This window comes from Perna viridis, chromosome 14 (assembly GCF_037379345.1).
Source record: "Perna viridis isolate PV_CMFRI_1.1 ecotype Kerala chromosome 14, ASM3737934v1, whole genome shotgun sequence".
NCBI lineage: Eukaryota > Metazoa > Mollusca > Bivalvia > Mytilida > Mytilidae > Perna > Perna viridis.
Genome location: NC_142458.1, coordinates 16,518,984 through 16,525,547, shown reverse-complemented (window position 1 = coordinate 16,525,547; position 6,564 = coordinate 16,518,984).

Here is a 6,564-nt window from a genome sequence, read left to right as displayed (position 1 = left end):
ATGAAAGGTGATCTGTACACCCTAAATGCTAGATTATTATTAGAATATAATAGCATCAAGACTTTATACTACTATTCCCCATACTAGGTTGAAATTCCGACATCATGCATCATGGTAAAAAAACTGTAAACCTTGGTACAAATACGTAGTTCTTGGTGGAAATTCCTTATACGTGGTAAAAAACATTCCAGTATACAGAAGAATATGTTGTCAAAATGCTTGAATTATTTATCGTCAACATATGTGTTCATTGTTGTGGACGCGTTTTTCAACACATGGTCGGCATTCCAAATGGAAAAAAATGTGCTCCACTTTCTGCTGACCTGTTCCTCTATTTTCATTAGGCTGACTTTATATAGCTGATCGATCAAAAAAAAAAAACATCGTTTAACCAGATCCTATGATCTCAGATTCTGCTTTATTGACGACGTATTGTCTTTTAACTATTTTAGTGTCGCAACCACCCAAAAACAAAATTTGCAATAAAAGACATTACAGATACTATGATTTCAGCTCCATATTATGACGTACACTTAGAGAAAAAGGAAAACTCATTACTAAACTATACACAAACGGCGATGACGCGGTTATGTTAAGGAGTTTTCTTGTACATCTGGTGGACGTCTAATCACGCACACAACATGTAACGTTTAAAGTTGGAAATGTTTTTTCCGAAAGTAACCAAAATTTTTGTAAATAACACATAAGAATATTTTTAGTATTAAATGTGGCTCTTAGTTCTTTTAATCTATGAAATTAATGATTGAATAAACCCTCATCTTTTTGAAGAAATACAACATAACAAAACGGACAGCACATTTTGTATCGAATTTGACGTCACAGAGATGCTTGAAACGTCAGAGCACCTGTAGTAAACAAATAAGACGTCATGTTTGCATTTACAGAGACATTACACTTCAATCATCGACGAATTCTGAAGTCATACATGTTACCAGTAAAACAATTCTCCAAGTGTGGGTAAGTTGTATCTTAAATTCTCTTTGTTTGGATATATGACGGTTGTAACTATGTGCGGGACTGGCTGGGCCGGGGATCATTCATCACTACCTACTGACATACATCGAGCAACTGTCATCAGAGTTTCAAAAATCTTCATCTGCCGAAATGTGTATTGAAATGATAAATATATTACAACCCGATCGCAAATTTGTAAATTGATAGTAGTACATGTATGTTTATATTTAAATGACTGACCAGTAATTTAATTGCATGAAAAATATGCTAATATAAATTTAACTGTCTTTACAGAGATATGTCCCAACTCCAAGCTTCAAAACCATGGACAGCAGGTTTAGCCTTACTTATTGTTGATATTTCTATCACTTTGGTAACAGTATGGATTCTCGAATATATAATATTACCGAACTTCAACAGTTTGCAACTGAGGGTGACAAAAAATTTGACTTTTTATTTGTGAATAAATATTCCCTGGAACTTAGATGCAGGATTCAATTTCGATTTCAAGAACTGTTTGCAAAGTTAACAAAAGGAAGCATTTACTTGCCATAATTCATGTGTACATTATACATTTACATTTACATTGGATGTCTTAGTGAAATACAAGTAGTTATGTGTTCAATAAAATGCACATTTAAAGAAAGTTCTGTGCCAAGTTGTGTTTTAACTGCATTCGAATGACTGGATGGAGGTGTTAATGGAATCCTATCCTATAGGACTGAGGTACAGGGATCAATGTGATAAATATAACCTTCTATAATTGTGCTAACACCTAATGTTGTTGTGTATAATTATTTTGAAAATAAAATTTTTAAAAATAACATAATTCATATAAATATTTTGCAGGGAATTTTGTTTACAGCACATGTTCAAAATGTGTTCAGTCATAAAATCAGATCATACCTTTCTTTTTTTTGCATTCTCGGAAAACTCGGATAATTTGAATGAGCATGATCATTCCTGTTAATCATACATGTATTAACTGTGAACTATAAAACAGACATTGAAGCATGTTCATAGCCATATTATATAAGAGAAAATCATTTAATTATTGCATGAAGATACATGTACATGTATGAACACTAAGTATTAGCTTCTTTGAACAAACAATTATGTAGTGATGTACGGACATATATTAAGCTAAATAAAACTACTTATGTCTCCCTTAAAGTAATATTACATACATGGCTGTATTTCTTGAAGGATGATACTGCACTTGGTACTATGGTGAAATGTATTTGTGTGCGTGGGAGGGGGAGGGTTATGTCAAAACCACTATCAATTTCCATTTTGAATTAAATATTTTATTTTTGGAGCAAAAACATCACAATGTTGTCTCTTCTTAGTTGGAAAATTGTGCATCAACTTCAATTATCTATGATGATACATCATGTGCCTTATAAATCACATACTGAAGAGATTCTTTCAAAGTGCACATGCAGACTCATGTCCTAAACCTATCACATTTACACCAAATGCTAAGACACTACATACTAAGTTATCTTAAAAACTTTCTGTATTCATTTATGCAGATTTCGGAGAATGACAAGTCTTGAAAAATTTATAATGAAAGAAAATATAGCCAAGAAATTGTTGGATATGGAATATTTTCTAAGATACCATACAAAAGTTGTTGGTAACCATGTTTTGTTTAGCAGAAAAAGGAGATAGCTTTAACACAAGTTATTAACTTTTCTGCAAATTATATTATAAATAACTACCATATTCAATGAAAAATGTTTATTTTCTAAAAATAAGAAACTAAAAGCGTAGTCTGCTATCGCAACTAAATCGGTTATTCACAAGTATCCGTCACACGTCAACGTATCCGAGGTCAAAAGTGCGCTTGTTTCAATGTCGCCGCTATGTGAAAAATAATATGGTTTAGAAAATGCAAAAGTGCAGTGATATGCGCTATGTCGATTTACTTGATTTATACTTCATTTCAAAGAGCATATTTCATTTCATCTGAAAACTGCTGCGGGGAGTTATCTTTCGGTAGCGTTTTGCTTTAATATTAGTTGAAATACAAGGAAACGCAACAATACCTCATCTCAAGCAAGCCATTCTTTTAATTTCATGTATTTTTTTCAGACTTCCCGTGGCACTTTTGAAAAAACATACATTGATCTACTATTAAAATTTGGATTACACTTTTGTCATCTGCCCGCTGCACTTTTAACATTTATGTGGTCCAACCAAGACTTGATTAACCGATCACGTGATTCATTTCTATTGGAAATTTTGACATTTTATAACTTCTCATTCCTTATTGTCAACTTTTCTTTCATCTGTTGATACACACCCCGTTAGCACTTTCGTATGGCGTTTCAACATAACAACTCATTTTAAGGCCAGAGCTGCCGTAACTATACGGACTATTTGCACCGTGCTAGACAATTATGCACAGGAGCATGTTGCTACAAGATTGAAGTCATCCCTACAGGAGTTTTATTGTTGTTATTATGAACTCGTGGGTTGTTATTGTGTATCCATCTGTACCACGAGAAAAGATATGTTCACCGTGTCATAGTTTTCCTTTCCTCTTTCTTCTACCCCGAACGTAAAATTTTATAAGCAATTCTGCGCTTGCTAGCGGGCTACCGGTGCACCGGGTCAATTCTGCACGTTTTAGTGGAGACCGGGTTGTTCATTTATTTTTGTTTTTGTGCGCGTTCTTTTGTTTATTTCATGTTTGTTGTGTGTGTGTCTGTCTGTCTGTCTATTTTTCCTGTAAAGTCTTTGTGAAGATACATGTACATGTATGAACACTAAGTATTAGCTTCTTTGAACAAACAATTATGTAGTGATGTACGGACATATATTAAGCTAAATAAAACTACTTATGTCTCCCTTAAAGTAATATTACATACATGGCTGTATTTCTTGAAGGATGATACTGCACTTGGTACTATGGTGAAATGTATTTGTGTGCGTGGGAGGGGGAGGGTTATGTCAAAACCACTATCAATTTCCATTTTGAATTAAATATTTTATTTTTGGAGCAAAAACATCACAATGTTGTCTCTTCTTAGTTGGAAAATTGTGCATCAACTTCAATTATCTATGATGATACATCATGTGCCTTATAAATCACATACTGAAGAGATTCTTTCAAAGTGCACATGCAGACTCATGTCCTAAACCTATCACATTTACACCAAATGCTAAGACACTACATACTAAGTTATCTTAAAAACTTTCTGTATTCATTTATGCAGATTTCGGAGAATGACAAGTCTTGAAAAATTTATAATGAAAGAAAATATAGCCAAGAAATTGTTGGATATGGAATATTTTCTAAGATACCATACAAAAGTTGTTGGTAACCATGTTTTGTTTAGCAGAAAAAGGAGATAGCTTTAACACAAGTTATTAACTTTTCTGCAAATTATATTATAAATAACTACCATATTCAATGAAAAATGTTTATTTTCTAAAAATAAGAAACTAAAAGCGTAGTCTGCTATCGCAACTAAATCGGTTATTCACAAGTATCCGTCACACGTCAACGTATCCGAGGTCAAAAGTGCGCTTGTTTCAATGTCGCCGCTATGTGAAAAATAATATGGTTTAGAAAATGCAAAAGTGCAGTGATATGCGCTATGTCGATTTACTTGATTTATACTTCATTTCAAAGAGCATATTTCATTTCATCTGAAAACTGCTGCGGGGAGTTATCTTTCGGTAGCGTTTTGCTTTAATATTAGTTGAAATACAAGGAAACGCAACAATACCTCATCTCAAGCAAGCCATTCTTTTAATTTCATGTATTTTTTTCAGACTTCCCGTGGCACTTTTGAAAAAACATACATTGATCTACTATTAAAATTTGGATTACACTTTTGTCATCTGCCCGCTGCACTTTTAACATTTATGTGGTCCAACCAAGACTTGATTAACCGATCACGTGATTCATTTCTATTGGAAATTTTGACATTTTATAACTTCTCATTCCTTATTGTCAACTTTTCTTTCATCTGTTGATACACACCCCGTTAGCACTTTCGTATGGCGTTTCAACATAACAACTCATTTTAAGGCCAGAGCTGCCGTAACTATACGGACTATTTGCACCGTGCTAGACAATTATGCACAGGAGCATGTTGCTACAAGATTGAAGTCATCCCTACAGGAGTTTTATTGTTGTTATTATGAACTCGTGGGTTGTTATTGTGTATCCATCTGTACCACGAGAAAAGATATGTTCACCGTGTCATAGTTTTCCTTTCCTCTTTCTTCTACCCCGAACGTAAAATTTTATAAGCAATTCTGCGCTTGCTAGCGGGCTACCGGTGCACCGGGTCAATTCTGCACGTTTTAGTGGAGACCGGGTTGTTCATTTATTTTTGTTTTTGTGCGCGTTCTTTTGTTTATTTCATGTTTGTTGTGTGTGTGTCTGTCTGTCTGTCTATTTTTCCTGTAAAGTCTTTGTGAAGATACATGTACATGTATGAACACTAAGTATTAGCTTCTTTGAACAAACAATTATGTAGTGATGTACGGACATATATTAAGCTAAATAAAACTACTTATGTCTCCCTTAAAGTAATATTACATACATGGCTGTATTTCTTGAAGGATGATACTGCACTTGGTACTATGGTGAAATGTATTTGTGTGCGTGGGAGGGGGAGGGTTATGTCAAAACCACTATCAATTTCCATTTTGAATTAAATATTTTATTTTTGGAGCAAAAACATCACAATGTTGTCTCTTCTTAGTTGGAAAATTGTGCATCAACTTCAATTATCTATGATGATACATCATGTGCCTTATAAATCACATACTGAAGAGATTCTTTCAAAGTGCACATGCAGACTCATGTCCTAAACCTATCATATTTACACCAAATGCTAAGACACTACATACTAAGTTATCTTAAAAACTTTCTGTATTCATTTATGCAGATTTCGGAGAATGACAAGTCTTGAAAAATTTATAATGAAAGAAAACATAGCCAAGAAATTGTTGGATATGGAATATTTTCTAAGATACCATACAAAAGTTGTTGGTAACCATGTTTTGTTTAGCAGAAAAAGGAGATAGCTTTAACACAAGTTATTAACTTTTCTGCAAATTATATTATAAATAACTACCATATTCAATGAAAAATGTTTATTTTCTAAAAATAAGAAACTAAAAGCGTAGTCTGCTATCGCAACTAAATCGGTTATTCACAAGTATCCGTCACACGTCAACGTATCTGAGGTCAAAAGTGCGCTTGTTTCAATGTCGCCGCTATGTGAAAAATAATATGGTTTAGAAAATGCAAAAGTGCAGTGATATGCGCTATGTCGATTTACTTGATTTATACTTCATTTCAAAGAGCATATTTCATTTCATCTGAAAACTGCTGCGGGGAGTTATCTTTCGGTAGCGTTTTGCTTTAATATTAGTTGAAATACAAGGAAACGCAACAATACCTCATCTCAAGCAAGCCATTCTTTTAATTTCATGTATTTTTTTCAGACTTCCCGTGGCACTTTTGAAAAAACATACATTGATCTACTATTAAAATTTGGATTACACTTTTGTCATCTGCCCGCTGCACTTTTAACATTTATGTGGTCCAACCAAGACTTG